Raw genomic sequence first — 16,501 nt, 5'->3', positions numbered from 1 at the left:
GGCAGAAGGGAGTCCTCTCATTGTAAGTTCTTACGTTCTGATGTTTTAAAAACCAAGGCTAATGAGTATGCACTGCTGGTTTCAGTTCCCCACTCAAACAGAGCAGTTATCCTTCTGACAGCTTAACCATAAAGACCAGTCAGTGAGGAAGAGTGTAATGTGAAACAGTAGTTGTAATGTTCCGCTTCAAACGGAGTTTGTGGAGAAAACTAGAGATTATTAACAAAGCTGTGTAACACTTACAGAAATAAACCTTGGAATTGGTCATATTAAGGCTTTGAGAACCCTTGATGGTAAATAAGCAGATCATACAGTAAAAAAAGAAGATACACATATAATGGACAAATAGCTATATAGTTATCAATTATATCAAGGTTTTCAGTGAAGGGTTTGTTTTTCAACATGATAATGACTTGAATCTGCTGCCACTATTGTTTCTTCTGTAACAGGTACATTTGGTAGGATAGCTAGCCCTGGAAATTAAAGAATTTCAAATGTTTCTAGTACCCTAAAAATGCCCTTTTGCAATATTGCTTTATTAATGAACATACTATAGATTTTGTTCTTCTGCTTCCTGTGGCATGCTGTTGAATTCTTCCTTAGCTAAATAATAATTTTGTATTTCATCCAATTTCCTTTCATTTCTTGATATTCATGTTAAGTGTACTTTTCCTGTACCTCTAAAAGGATCTGAAAAGAGTAGCAAACCAGTGATCATCTGCTGTTCCTCCCATAATTAACCATAATGAGGAGTGGAGAGCAAGCTTGTGATTAGTCCCTGTTATTACTAATACCGTGTGTTAGTTAACCTCTGTAAGACAAAATACATATACAAGTACTTTTGAGTTCTAAAATTATCATCAATATTTTTTTTGGGGGAGTGGTACTGTGCATTGAGAATCTTTAATTTAAGTTGATGTGGCTGTCTATCATAGTCTGAAACAGATAATAATTCCGGTAGGTTAATTAGCCCTGATGTGAGTGTGTGTGAACTATGAGCATAGGCTGCAAAGTAACAGGCTTATTGCATGACAAGAGACACACCATGTTGGCTGTGTAGCCTTCTAAGGCTGATTACTTCTAAACCCTGGTATGAGATACAACAGTGATATAGTGGCTATTAGAAGTTAAATCAAACTTTATTTTGTAACATTCTGCTGTGAATTATTTCATATTATTACAAGGGACATCTAATGGCTGACAGATTCTTATCTAAATTGTGCTGAAAAAGTACAGGCTGTTAACTAAGAAAGTCTAGTCTAAGAAGTCCAAAATGTCCTTGACAAATCCCTGAGCGAGACATGCAAAGGAATAATAAAATACGAGGCACAAAAAGTATACGTTCTAGTTGAGGGCAACAGAGGTAAATGGTTGCTCGAGGCACTGTAAGATTACTGAGGTACGTCAAAACTGCAGCAGCCACAGCTCATTAATAATTCCTATAACAAATTGTCAGTCTGAGCCGAGCTTGCCAAGTACATAATTAACAAGTTGCTTTTCCTTCTCGACCGGTCTTCAGAGACCAGGAGGAGCCAGTGCCAAGCTCCTCCTTTCTATGAAGGAATGCATTAGCAGCAGACAGATTCACCAATCCAATATGCTAGAGTGCTACCAGAAACACAGAAGAGTGTTCGAGATGGCTCTCAAAGTGAGGTAGGGAGTGAGGGGTAAGTGAGGTGTTACTTCTCTCATAGTTCTTCGTAGAACAAAAGCAACATTTGCTATCACAGCTGAATTAGCAGCCTAAAAATATGACTCTCCCATCTTTCTTCCAACACTATTTCCTTTAATCTGCTGCCTCATTTGCTTAGTAAGGCATGTTCCTTAATTATTAAATGACTAAATGTAACTCCTACATGCTGGACACCTTCAAACTCAGCACCCACATCTGATGGTTGTCACCCACTCCTTAAACATTGTGCAAATGTTTCAATTTAGATTCATTTTTTCCATTCTACTTTAAAGTGAATGTTTCATATACCTGTATCTCCAGGGACTGCTTACAGTATATGTACAGCACAGTGCAGGATGCAGTACATTATATATTATTCCTTGGTATGGGAAGGTCTTTAAAATGCTTATAATAATTATCACAGTTTATTTTGGAAAGTAACTCACCCCACCAGTCCCACCGTTTGTGGGGTCGCTATAAAAAGTGGATAATAAGGTGTTCGCACCTTTGCTGTAAGGCTAGACTTGAGACCAGTGTCTAGACAACACAGATGAGTAGCACACAGATTAAAAACAGACAACACTGACAGAAATATAACATTTCAGCAGCAGAGACAAAGAGAAATATACAGTAGCCAGAAACCCTCATCCAACCACTACCACTGAATTTCTCCTTGAAGAACCAAAAATCAGGTATTTGGGCAACAAAGGGACTTTAGTGACAGAGAATGAGAAGTTAGTGACTAACTTTAGTGACAGAGAATAATTTAATATTTGTGATGTTATTTAAGTTTCCTTTTTAACTCCACCAGGCAGAATTTATTAGATTTAACAACATTAGATGCCTGTTACCTACAGTCAGACTGTCCTTGTTCACATCAAACAGAAGGCAGAGAGAAGTAAATGTTGTCAATGCACAGAAACCATTCTGCACAGTTCCGGCAGCATAGGGTCAGTCTAATGAACCCAAGAGTGAACCAAACTATCTGATGAAATATTGGAAGTAGTCTTGTAGTCTTACATTTAGAAATAAAATACAAGTGCTTCAAAGAAGATTAATTGCATTTTTGTGACTATTAATTTTTCCATCCATTCATTTTCCAAATGATGCCAAAGCCTGTCCCAGCTAGCAACAGGCACAAGAGAGGGTACACCCCAGACTGAGCACCAGTCCATCACAGGGCAAACATACAGACATAAACATGCACCCCCTCAAACTAGAGCACCCCGAAGAAACCAATCCAAACACAAGGAAAGTGCACAAACTCCACACAGCCAGTACCCTAGGGCTGGAATTGAACCCAGGACCCCAGTGTTGCAAGTAGAACCACCATGTTGCCCACTATTAATACGTCTTTGTGTTTAATTTGGGATTTTGACTGCAACTGTGATCGCCTATGCAATTAAAAAACTCAGTTCATCATGTTCCTGAGAGAGTTTTCATTGCTTGGTTTAAGGAGTGCCTCCTGGAACTCCTTCATAGTAATGACCTGCATTACTGTATTTAAAGGCTTGTAAATAGTCTTTACATTTGAATGTTTTTAGATACAGTTCTAAAATATAGTTTGAAATGCATTGGATATCTTGAATGCCAAAGTTAATTCAGCACATTAGCATCTAGAGCACTCTTAAAATGTTACTTGGGTATGTGAAAATAAAGAACTACTCTAATCATTCTTGACATTGTTTTTTGTTAAATATAATCAAGGGGGAGATTAATGTGCATTGTAGGTGCCATTTCCTTTCTGCTTCATTATATGTATTGCCACTGACAGAAATACTCCACAATGTATTTAACTCTGCATTTGGGAAAAATACTACCTAGTCATTGTTCTTAATGTTGCTGTTTCTGCAACATTATACTTTGAATGTGACTTTGAACTCATGCCAAATTCTAGAATATTACAGGCTAAGAGATGTTAGTTAATTTACTGGAGCACATAGTACTTTTTAAGATAACATACAAAAGAGAAAAAAATGATGAATATTATTTTCTGTAACTACAACAAAACTAGACATGTCTTTTATACAAATGTTGGAAAATACATTAATTAGTTAATTATTCTCCCTCTTTTGCACTTTAACTTCTACCCTCCAAATCTATGTCTTTGTCATGACAGATTCTGTAGTTGTACCCAACATACAGTATATATTAAATCCAAAGACCTAACACCTTAAATCTACTGTAACATACTGTACAGTGCAGTTTCGCGGTTGGACATCATCCAGTTCTAAATTGTTGATCATTTTGCTGTCAGTTTCCATTCTTTTTTAATAAACGTTTGGATTCTCCTACACACAATAAAGCAACAAAAAATGCAACAAAGAAGTTGTCAAATTCCATCATGTAGTATCTAAATTAAACCAATACATTATAGGATCTTATAGTATATAAATTACACAATAACTTTAAGTCACTGAAAGATCTTGAGTGGACCGTAAGTAATATACTGTATACTACACTGTACACACTGTAAAACTAAAACATTACACTTTATTAACTCTCTGAGAACTGATTTTTAACTCACTTTGAACATTTGTTTCGGCATCTGGGCACTTGAAATCAAACACACTCATCTCAAGTGCTCAATTGATTTGATAAATGTTTGAGTCTTTAGTCCCCATACTTTACTGCTTGTACAGTATGTACTTCTCCTTTTCAGCATTCAGCAAACGAGAATGGGGAAGTAATGTATCAAACATCTTTTAAATCAATACTGTCTAGACGTGAGCCTTTTTGATTTTCTGCACCAGATTTTCACCTCTCTTTTATGTTAAAAAGGGCGCAGGAGATTAAAACACACAAAATAGCTCACGCATATTGAAATATTGTGTAAACTGTTGAATATTGAAATATTGAAAGCATTGAAATGCTTCAGAAGGGGTAGCAAAACAACACTGATAATTCAATAGATTGAGTTTGCTCAAACACAGAAGTGCTACATCTTATTATTGAAATTGAAATTATTTTATTATTTAAAGTGGCTTGTGGAAAATAAAAACAAAGATTATGAGGGAGGACGTGAAGGGACCCTGTGCTTGTATTAATAATCATAATTTTCAGCATCGGCTCAAGGTGCTCTTCCATAAAACAAAACAAAGAAAAAACATCCAGGAGGGTGCACATAAATCAGTTCAGTAAATTAAAAGCAAGTGAATAAAATAGGTCTTTAAGATTTCTAGACTGACTTGTAAATCTGCCTGATGAATCATTTTAGCTTGAACATTAAAAATGATAGTTTCTCTGGAGAGGCAATTCATTTTTTATTTTGTGAATTCATATTCTGCTGTGTGGTTTAATTAACAGTACGGTTCACACATAAACAGTGTTTCTCTTTTTCCATAAGTCATTTTATTTTATAGGTTTAGGTTAGGATCTATTTCTATAAAAAGCGACAAAACACATAAGAAGCCAATTTCTTGCTGGAAAGTAAAAAAAAAACACAGAATAATTCAGCTGTGGAGCATCCTTTGGCTTTCCAGATTTATCTACTTTCTTTTTACCATTCAATGTGCAATTAATCTTTACTTGTCCCTAAAATCTAATATGGTCTAGGTGCATGGTCTTCCAGTGTTCGGAGTCTTGTTTTTGGAAACTGAAAAAAGGCCAAAGAGTGTTTTAAGTCTCAAGAGCATAAAAGCTGTGAAAGTGTGGAGGGAAGTAATAGTTCATTGCTGTAGTCAAGAAACAAATCTTTCAAGTCCTTAACTGTGTAAAACCTTTAAAAAAAAACTGTTTTTATCTACGTAATCTGAGATTTACTCAGGGTGCTATACAGAGCTGGAGCCTTTGCTACATACGTGGTACTCTATGTGCAGGGGGTGGACACAATACTAGAAACACCTGATGAAAAAGGACTTTACGTGAGTTTCTAAAGTAACATGAACGATGTGTGTCAGTCACAGAAAAGATCAAATTATTTAATACATCAAGGGGAACAGTGTAGAAAATCATGATGAAATACAGCATCAGGAAAGAGGAACAGTGGTTGCAAGTCCAAGCTCACTGACTGGGATTGATGGAAAAATAACAGGACAGGTGTTATCCTAAACCAGAATGCAACAGCCTCAGAAACTACCACAGCACTGAATTGGTGACCCAGTCTCAACAAAAACTGTATATCATGAGCTTCACAAAGCTAATACTTGTGGTACGGCTGTCATTCGTAAACACAATGCAAAACCTGGTGTAATGAGCACCAAACCTGGACTTGTCAGCAGTGGAAGAAAGTAATATTTTCTGATGAGTCAACTTTGACTCTTTTCCTACATCGGAATGGGTTTATGTTTGGGGAAAGGCAAAGGAAGCCTTCAGCCCACACTGCCTGTATCTCCCTATTAAACATAGTGCTGTATTTGTCACGGTGGGAGCAGTCGTCTTGAGGGGGTCACTGGCTCAGGTTATTTCTAATCTGAATACATACTAGGACTACAAAGCCAGTTTAGGCAACCAGCTGCATCCTATAGTGCAAACGTTGTTTCATTCATATTTTCCCATATTCGAAGACTATAATGCCCCCATGCACACAAGTAATCAGATTTAGATCTAAACATCACTGAACTTCATGGGACGTTTAAGAACACAGAGAGCAAAATAATTTTCCGCCTCCTTCGCCTCTCAAAGAACTGGGAGCTTCCTTGAAGAATGGTCCAATATCCTAATAGAAACAGTTCAAAACTTGTATAACAGTACCCCAAGGAGGACCGAAGCTGTGCTGAAGACAAAGGGCAACTCCTTATTAGCTAATAAATATTAATATATTGCATGGTATTTCCATGATTTTCTCCACCCCTGTTCAAAGTATTTTTCCAATTGGTCAGATTTCCAGCACGGACTTGGGTTTCACAGTGAACTGATTATAGGAGTGAAATAAAAGCCTTAACAGCAGCTAAAAGATGTTAGATGTTACATTTCACCTTGCCATTTGAAGTGTTCTTGTCATGTTAGAAACACCACAAGAACATCTTTCTTCTACTTTGTAAAAATGCTCTTTGGACATTTGTACTGTCCAACTGATTCTGAAATACTGATCTATTGTTATACCTGGACAGAACCTGCTTACCTGTCTGTTTTAGAAAAAGGAGCTCTCCTACCATTCAGCTTCCTGTCCTCTTCTAGCATGTCCTGCTCTATTCATCACTTGTATACTCCAGTCACTGTTGAATACTTACTCTTTATTATGAGCATCTTAAAGACTATGGTGTTAATTAATACAAGTGAATTATTAGGAACACTCTTTGTTCATCTGTGTCTTCCCCCAAGCTTGCTTGCAACCTAGCCCAAGGACAGCAAGGACAATATCGCCTGAACAATAAGATGTGTCCGAAATCTCTTGGGTAAGGCAATCGAGATGGGAAGAGAACATTGCTAAACTCTGCTGAAATTATGCTTCCCCCTCAGTCACAACAGTATTTTTTTATATACTTGTATGCATTAATGGGTGGGGTTTTTCCCTCTTTCTCCATTACAAAATACAAAATCTTTCTGTATAACATTTATGCTCAATGGGAAACATTGACATCTGAGTAACATGTTTTTTTAACTACTGTACAGTAGCAACAAATAATGGACACCCAGATAGTATATCATGTATTAGAGATTACATTTTAATCTATTAGAGATATGCATTTAGGGTAATTGAACTGAAAACTTGTTAACAAAAAACAAAGAGCACAGATAAAGGGTGAATGCTCCAGTTGGGAAGATATAATTAATAGAATGCCATAGGGATCTGTATTACAGCATCTAGATGGTGGTTTAGTTTGTAAATTAATCAGGTTTGCACATAAGACCGAAATGTGAGATTTAGCAAACACTGCTGATGCAGCAAAAGAAATGTAAAAGGATTCAGATAAAATTCAAAACAAGGCAAACAGCACACAATTCAGAATATTACATGCAAGTAGCAAAAACATACACTAATAAAACGTCATTTAGAATATACAGTTTTGGTCAATTTGGTACAAAAAAAACTGATGCTCTGGAATAAGTCCAGAAAAGAGCAACCAGATACATTCCCATGTTCAAATTGACAGATTGAAAGGAACTGAAGTCGTGAACAGAGAAGACTATGAGGGGACCTGATTAAAGTATTCAGACCTCTCAAATGAGTTATATGGACTGAATGGCCTTATCTGACTTGTATCTGTTCTTCTATCGTAGCCTATTCCTTGTATGGTTATGTATATTTTCCCAGTGGCAGAGGAGCGTTCCTTTATAATTTCACTCTTGATTTAGCTTAATTGATCAATGAAAACTCAAACCCAAAACTGCAAGGTTTGCCTTTTTTTGTGTTAATATGTGCTCACAGTTTGACTTTACAAACGTTTCTCTCCACAGCGATAATCTCTAAGCTGCCTAGAGCTGCAATCCAATTACTAGAAGGCCGGGGCATTTATCAGACACTGAAAAATGAAACGCAGAGAGAACAAATCTAACTCGATTTAAACAGAGCGGAAAATCCAGGGGAGGTCACACAGTATGGAGACTCAGTTTCCTAGTCTATTCTTTCAATGATCTCCACAGAACCTTTCCGTAGCTATCATTTCACCTGTGTGTCCTGCGGAATGAATCTTATATTGAGCAAAGGTCAGAGATTCATCAAAGCTTAAGTGTATGTGTTTTTAAAGCATACAGACACTTTTTTTGATTGTGCAGTACAGTATGTGCAGTAAGATAAATATTTCATAAGAACTAAACACAATCCAGAACTACTACATGTTGGGAGCATTTGGATTTCAACACTTAGTCAATTACTTTAATTGATTACTCGTAGTCAGTAGCTGTTTGCAAAGTGTATGAATTTGACATTCCTAACCTCTCCTGCTCTAGTTCCTGAGATGAAGAGGGATACACGATCAATCCTCTACGTCCAAATGCTGTCACAGTGCCATTGTCACCGATATCTTCCTTCTGCTTGTCATTGACAAGGTAGACTCTAATTTTTGTTAATTCTGTAGCAATGTAAATTTCATAAAGGTTCCACCTTGATTTACTGTAGCTTTATAAGCTTTATGCTTGTATAAAACGTGGGAGGACTCAATATATTCAAGGTGATGAGGAGTTTAAAAAAATCCCGAAACACTGACTGTGATTGGGAAATTGGAAAAACAATTAAGAAAGAGCAGGAAAATTCCCTTGAATTAGTTCAATATCAAAATTTAATTCCAAACTCTCATGACCTTGAAGATTTATTTTGGTTTGGCATGCACTCATCTTAAACTTAAAAAAATGTTTTAAAATGCAACTGGAAAATAATTTAGTAGTTTTGTCATTTGCTTAACCAAAGACAATCTGTTTAATCCCACTGGAAGATTTTAAAGGGATTATAATCATGTACTTAAAAGCCTCAAAGGCACCGACAAAGTTGACTCAATTAATTTTTTTCCCCGAAATCAACAGGGAAACACAAACCAGAGATCACAAATGAAAACTCATTTTCATGGGGGAAATTATTTAAAAGGTTGTGGGGCTCTGGACAAGCCACCCAGCCATATTATTGAAGCTGATAACACAATTGAAAGGAATTTCAAATTCTGTAGTGCCAGTTATAAGATGGGGAATTTGAAGTTCATGAAGTTCTGACTGAAGCCTCTGCTTTGACATTTGAACTTTTTCTCACAGTTTCCCTGAAATCCATGGAATACTGGCTTGGCCGCCCATGTCATCAGGTTCTGAATCTATGACATTTCTAGATGTAAGCACATGTGAGCATATCTGAAGAAGGAGTACTGCAGGCTAACACTGCATAAATAAGGGTTTAAAAGCAACAACAGAGCTTCGCCTCACTTGCTTCAGAGCGTGTTGAGGAATTTGAACATCAGATTTAACTTTTGAATCTTGCTATGCATTTCCCGGTACCTATAGATAATTTATATACTGGTATATGTTAGTTGAGATTATTATGAGGATTGCATAAGCCATATGAATATAAAATCACTGTTTTCCACACTTTGCCACATTTGCACCAACATTACATAATTATTTTCATTGCAAACATCAGTACGTGATCCTTTGAAAAACCCATTAACCCTTAAGTCCCTCAGAAGAAAAGTGTGCTTAGGAGGATAACCAGACATGAACAGAGTAGGAAATTGTTTTGACGTTTGTTGAAATCTTACAGGTGTAAGTCTATACAGTCCAGCTTTGAATGAGGCGATCCCCTTCACAGCTCCCACGAGAGGATAAAATTGTGCCATTTTACGAGAGTAGCAGGGAAGAGTAAAGTACATTTGCAGAGCAAGAAAAAGGAAATGGAGGTATTAAGTGACTGCTGGAATCATCGTTGTTGCTTTTTGGACTGAATTAGGTAGAACAAAAGCACAGGGTCTTCAAGAAGGGAGAATCGTTTTTCTTTTGCATGTCAATCTAACATGCAATTTTGTTTGAAAACTTTTGATGCAAGCATCATCCATCTCAAATCTTGTGTCAGCCTTGTTCTGCCATTCCGCACTGTTGCAATCTGCAGTTCTTTCTTATTTCCGTTTGGAATTGCGGATATTTTATTGATATGAGCCGAGTGAAAAAAACTCAGTGCATTTACTGTGCCGATGGCACCATCTCCACACTCCTGAGAGTGAGCAGACGACCGTGAGAAAATAAACACAGGAATCGGTACTTTCTTGAACATTCTACTTTGGTAATTGCATTTGAGAAAAGTTTTCTGCTTTGTGTTCGTACCATCCAGTCAACAGTCACAGAATTTCTTTTCCCATCCTTAGGTAAGTAGTGATGTATTAAAGCCAAGTAAAAAAAAGACTCCACAATAATGTAGAACCAGAAACAACAGGAATGTAAGAGAGATTATTAAAGTGACAAAGAGCAAGATAGGAAAGGAGAGAAAGTGAGCCTCTGGTTTATTGTATCTAATATGCTCCCATACACAGTACGGGCGCAGGCACACACAGAGATATAATTATATCCTCACTCTGTGCCGTCTCCCTGCATTAACATCTCCTTTATTTCACCGGCTGCGACAGAGACAAATGAGAGAGTTTTTCCAGCGAATCATTCTCATCCGTTACTGCCAGTTCCATGCAATAGATCATCTGAGTTAAGGCGGCAATAGATCACTGGGTAAAAGAGACTCCATTGCATAGCCCAGCAGAGCATGGTTACAGATCAGTGGTCGCCTAATGCACATGTGGATAAGAGTCAAATCCCGTTAGCTGCATTTCCAGGCCGATTAAGCCAGAATAAATGGCAGTCCCCATCTCACTGGCCACTGGGGTGTCTCCGTCTCTGGTTGTGGAGGTGTTTAGGGGGTGGTTTAATTTTTATCAGGACTTTTTTTTACGCTTTTAATTTCACCAGGCAAGTGAGTTGAGAACGAACTCTCGTTTACGATGCTGACCTGGGGATCTATTTAGACAGCAGGGCACTTACTGGGACGACCTGAGTGAAGCACCTCGCTCAAGAGTACAGCAAGCGGGGTTTGAGCCCACAACCCGCAGGTCTTCAGCTGCCACAGGTCTGAGCTGTGGATGAAAAGTCAGGTGAAAGTGTGAAAAAAAAAACAATGTCTGAAATTAAAGTATCAGCCCGAGAGACAGTGTTGTCAGCTCCATCAATTTGAATCTATTGTCTGCTGTTTTGTTATTGTCATTCTGTTTTGAAAACCCAGTAGATTGTATTGGCTCTTTCCCCAAACACTAACATCATAGGAAATCAAGGAAAAGGACATTTTGCCCTTTCACGTTTTTAACTGCAAATTCAGCTTTGGCACCGACTACTCTTAGCTATCAGACTATCAGTGAAAAGAAACAACGGATATCTCTTAATAAGAGACACAATAGGCACTTGAAATAATCATTTGGCACTGAACGAAATATTTTTTTTTTTAATATGAAAAGACATTTACAAGTATAGTCCGGGTCACCAATGCATCATACTGAATAATCATGTAAATGTAAAGCGATCGACTGAAGCACGTCGTGTGCTGCGGACTAACTCCTGTCACTACAAGACATGGGGTAGGGTTGGTGTACAGCATTAGCACAATCTCCATCCTGATAAAACATAAAGATAATATATTCACTGTAAGGTAAAAGAACATATTGTTAATTGGAATTTCGTCAATAATAAAACACTTCATCTGAATCCTGCAACGCGTTTATTTTATGTTTTACAAGCCACGGCCAAACAGACACCTCCAAACCATAATGGTTAGCTCAGTACAGCGGCATTAACTGTGAATAAATTAGCAATGTCACAAACAGTTGATGTTTCAATTAATTCTGTTCAGCACAGATGTTGCTTTGTGTTGTGGAAAAAAAAAACAGAAAATTTCAAATCACGTTTCGCAGATGAGGATTGCAAGTACACAGCGCGTCCGATACAGGCTAAAATCTTGGAGTTAACTCGTGATGTTCATTGGTAAAGGAGGGGGGGATACATACATACATTGCTGTCTCTTATTAACATCTTCGTGTACTTAAACAGATATTTCCACCGAAAGAAAAAAAATACAACAGGAATATGATAGAGCGATTTCAGCCAAGTGTAACGAAAACCCATTGTTTACTCGAAATGGAAGCTACTTTAAACTTACAGTATAAACCCTTCAGGTACCTGCATGTTAATTGCCACGATTGTAAAAAAACACCTTTCAGCTGCACAGGATTTATAGCCAAAACCTTGTGTTTCTTTCCCTTTCCCTTCCTAACCTTTTTTTTTTGTTCCTTTGCCTCGCCCACGTTGACGCATCTCCACACTCGAACCAATTAAACACGATGAATTCTCTGAAAAGAGCAGTACTATTTTTTTAAATATTTAAAAACATTTATTTTAAAATTTAATTTATAATAATTGAACTGGCTAAAATCTACATTATGACTTTAACCACATACCACAATATTAGGTCACCAAAGAATAAATCAGTTGGCTCTCAAGAGAAACCAGCGTTTTAATGTTTCAAGCTAAACTGATTTAAACAACATAATCCGCTCGCCATGTCCAGTTTTCCAGCTTTTCCAGCGGTGAATGGAGAACGCCAGGGACTGAAATTGATGCGACAGCGACGTGTTTAGTGAATTTAAAGGACACAGGCGGTTAGGGACAAACGTGTTCATACTGTAGGTCTTGGTAATCCAGGAAGAATGTAGACTTTACCCTCAAACCCTCTGCACACCTACAGTATATCGCTACCAGATAATAAAAGGGATACATGCCAGGGACTCTTATACATGTTGTGTTTCTTTTGGTACACAAGCCGGGCCGGCAATGACATAGTGCACTAAAATATCCAGTGCTGTGTTCATACTGTACAGTATGTGCTATTAATAAATTAAACAGAAAAAGATTAAAGAACGAAAGCAAATAGAACTTTGTATCGCAAATTATTAAGAGCACTGTATGTCCGGGTCTCTCTGCTGCTCTGAGCATACAGAGCGTTGCTAAATAACCTCGAAATGGCAAAACTATTATTGTTGATAAAACAATAATAGCATTTTTCACCTCCATTGAAAAAATGATACTTTATTATTAAAATATAGGTCTGTTCCGAAATATTGTTAGTTATAAGCTCTGTATTCATTTTGACACACTGCATCTGAATTAAACTGAAAGAGGTACTGTATGTGCTACACCATACACATATATATATATTGGAACAAGTAATAGGTTTATTCCATGCTGAAAAAAAGAAGAAAGAGAACACAACGTTTCGGCCGTGGAGCCTTCTTCAGGTGTGAGAATGCTGGTTTAGTGAGAGAAGCGGGCAAGTGGCCCAGGGAGGAAGAGAAGGTATGACGAAGAGATCTAGAAAAAGATTTGGAGGAAGGCATACTGTAATATCAAAGTGGTGTTGTAAAGGCAACATCCCTTCTTTTACTTAAAAAAGGGAATGAGCAAAAAGGAATCCACCGTTTAAGCAAAACTACTTCTGCATATTCTGATCACTGTGATTTGCATATTTTATGATGACCTCTTTTCATGGCACTTTAATTGATCCTGAATTTTTAACTTGGAGCCTTGAGTATATACAGTACCTGTCTTCAGTAAGTGCAGGGATACCTGCAAATAATGCAAATAAATGTGACCTCCTGACGTCAGAAATGCTTACTCATTGCTCATCTGATAAGGGTTATAGAAATCCTTTCATCCAGCAGTAATCTCTACTGTCCTGAAAACTGTCTCGTCTCTTGACTATTCCAAACGTTCCTGTTCCCACCTCTTTCCATTTTGTGTCACCTGCACATTTCTTATGCTTTCAATACCAAAGTCAAGATCACTGACATGAATTAGATAGATTAGATAGAAAAGATGGAGCAGTATAGCTAATATAGGTTTATATAATAGACTATAATATATATATAGACTCTTGGCTTATGTTCTTCATTTGGTAGCTTAGTAACTAAATTAATCTAAAAGTTCATCCAGTTTCGCAAAACACAGCCACTTAGTGCGGCTCTGAGCTTGTTCCAGATGTTCACATATATATAAAGAACAGTTTCCTATTTTTCATCCTAAATACATTAATTCTCCAGTTGTGATCCTGTGTCTTTGTTTCTCTTATAATGAAATATGCAATAATCCTTGGGCATATACTGTCTATATCCCTTGGTATCGTATATAATTGACACAAGTCTCCTCTCAATCTCCTTTAACTGAAGATAATTAACCTTAACCTTTATATATATATAAGAATTCACCAAGACTAAGAATCAATTGTGTTGCTTGTTCTTCATTGACACTCTCTGTGTACTACATGTCCATTTGAACTATTATGTCCTTTTGGTGGTATGGTGACATAACTGAACACAAAATGAACTTTTACTAATGCATTGTAAAACTTGAGTATAGCTTCCACCAATTAAAATGTCATACTTTTTGCTATACACCCAAGCATTCTATATCTTTTTAATGGTTTCACATCATTGTCTGAATGAGGATATACGAATCTACATAAACACCCAGATCCCTCTGATAATAACTTCCTGCAGCTATGAATCAGCCATGTGATATGTATTTTGTTTGTTCCTGCCACTGCTATGGAGCAGTTTTCGTTTAACAATGTTAAATCACATTTCGTCAAGTGTCTCAGTCTTTTTGCAATTTCCTTGCTGCTGTGTCTGTTCTTGCTACTTCGTCCATTTTTGTATGATCTGCAAATGTATCTAGTTTGCTAAATAACCAGTTCCAAATTGTTGATAAGCATTTTGGTTTCTTTTCTGCATTTCATTTAGTTGTTTTTTCACTAGACATTCAACAAGTTAAATCACCTCATGACCAGTGCCTACTAAAGAGGTGATTGAGTGCTTATATGACAGTCAAAGTCACTCAAGTGTATCACAATCAGTGGTGAATGATCAATTAGTCAAAATGATGCAAAAATTGAATCAATATCCAAAATCCAATATGTTATTTGTATTCTTGAGATATCACCAATACATCCATAAAGAGTACCATAAGTTTCGTTTGGTGTTGGGTATATGATTTTGTTCGGTTTTATTACAAATATTTAATTTGATTAAATTGGTAAGTACTGTAAAAAATAAATCATTAGCTGCTAAAATCACAGGTTGTAGCATTCTCTATATCCCAGTTGTAAAACTATTTTATTTTGTTGCTGTTGCTGCTGTTGTTGTTTTGGTCTTTGGCCTCTATGAATTCATTTTTGTCTGAATTGTCACCACAGTTCAGTACACCTGGGGTATCTGCAAAAGCTGGCTCTTGCACATAAAAAACACAAAGTTGTTTGCAAGTAATTCACACTACATAATAACCAACCTACAAAACATAATTCTATAACCTCAGATATGTGGTTAGGATAAAAAACTGTATGACGAATTTACGTATTTAGAAAAGGTTGAAGTATCTATTTTAGTTTTTTTTTCCCTTGGACTGTACAATTTTATTGTCCTGTTTCTAGGTCATATCTAGCTTTTGTGCCACTTCCTTTGTGGACACTAGCTAAACAAGCTAATAAATAACTAAGAGAATCAAAGCAGAGGATACAAAGAAGTGAGAAATCGACATGCAAAGCCCTGGGGTCTGAGCAGCTGATGACAATATCTGCAGGAACTCTTTCAGATTACAAGGGTTAAAGTTCACCCCGGGAGCAAACAGGAAAGGGTTAGGGCTTTCAGGGGTGATGAAAAAACATATTTCTTTGGTAATTTCAGTGGTGTTGGTTTAGCAAAGTGTTTAAAAATAAAGTCTTTCTCACAGTAACTAGTGACACATGTAGCATGTTTTTAGCAATTTTACCTCACAGTTTTAGCCCTTTTCCATGTTTTTGCTTGCTAACATGTCATTTCATTTTTTTTTTTGCTGATTTAATCTCCTTTCTGTCTTGTGAAATGTTAGACTAACCAGAAGAGGTTTATAACGTACTGTATAACACAAATAAAAAATCGTAGTTGTACTGCTTTCTGCAGTTAGGTTGCCTCAGATCTCTAAATAAGATGACGATTGAATACTCACGTGTGAGTCTTTGCTGGTTAGCTTCGTACTACTACTACTGAACCTTCATTAGACAAAGAGTGACAAGACAACATTTGTTAGGGCCAGCTTCCAGGTCACAGCTTTCAGATTTGGCTTACTAAAGACTGACTAGAGCACATCAAAACCAGGATAAAAAACCACTGGTGATTCATGAGCATTGTCAGCAGTGCGGTCAAACCCTTTATTGCGTATTCGGGATAGTGAGTAACCGGTTTGGATGAAGAGAATGACAACCCGTTGGTAACCGGTGGCTGAACTCTCGCGATCCCCCATTTGCACCGAGCACTGAGCAGAGGAGCTGCCTCAAAGAGCAAATACCACGGGGATACGAAGACGACACTCGCAAAAACCTTTATTTTTACATTGTTTTCGTAGGTAGGCGGC

The 16,501-nt window shown here is 37.1% G+C and overlaps 1 long non-coding RNA gene across 1 annotated transcript in view; it reads right to left on the bottom strand.

Annotated features, from left to right (window-relative positions):
- Positions 1 to 16,203, bottom strand: part of LOC107076979 (uncharacterized) — a 55,792-nt gene extending 39,589 nt beyond the window's left edge. The window contains exons 1-2 of the long non-coding RNA XR_001478100.1: positions 16,097 to 16,203; positions 11,057 to 11,148 (exon numbers count right to left, since the gene is read on the bottom strand). This is a non-coding gene — a long non-coding RNA (uncharacterized lncRNA). The remainder of the gene's footprint in view (positions 1 to 11,056; positions 11,149 to 16,096) is intronic.
- Between the last annotated feature and the right edge of the window lie 298 nt (positions 16,204 to 16,501).

Source organism: Lepisosteus oculatus, chromosome 1, assembly GCF_040954835.1.
Source record: "Lepisosteus oculatus isolate fLepOcu1 chromosome 1, fLepOcu1.hap2, whole genome shotgun sequence".
Lineage (NCBI taxonomy): Eukaryota > Metazoa > Chordata > Actinopteri > Semionotiformes > Lepisosteidae > Lepisosteus > Lepisosteus oculatus.
This window is presented reverse-complemented; position numbering and strand designations above follow the sequence as displayed.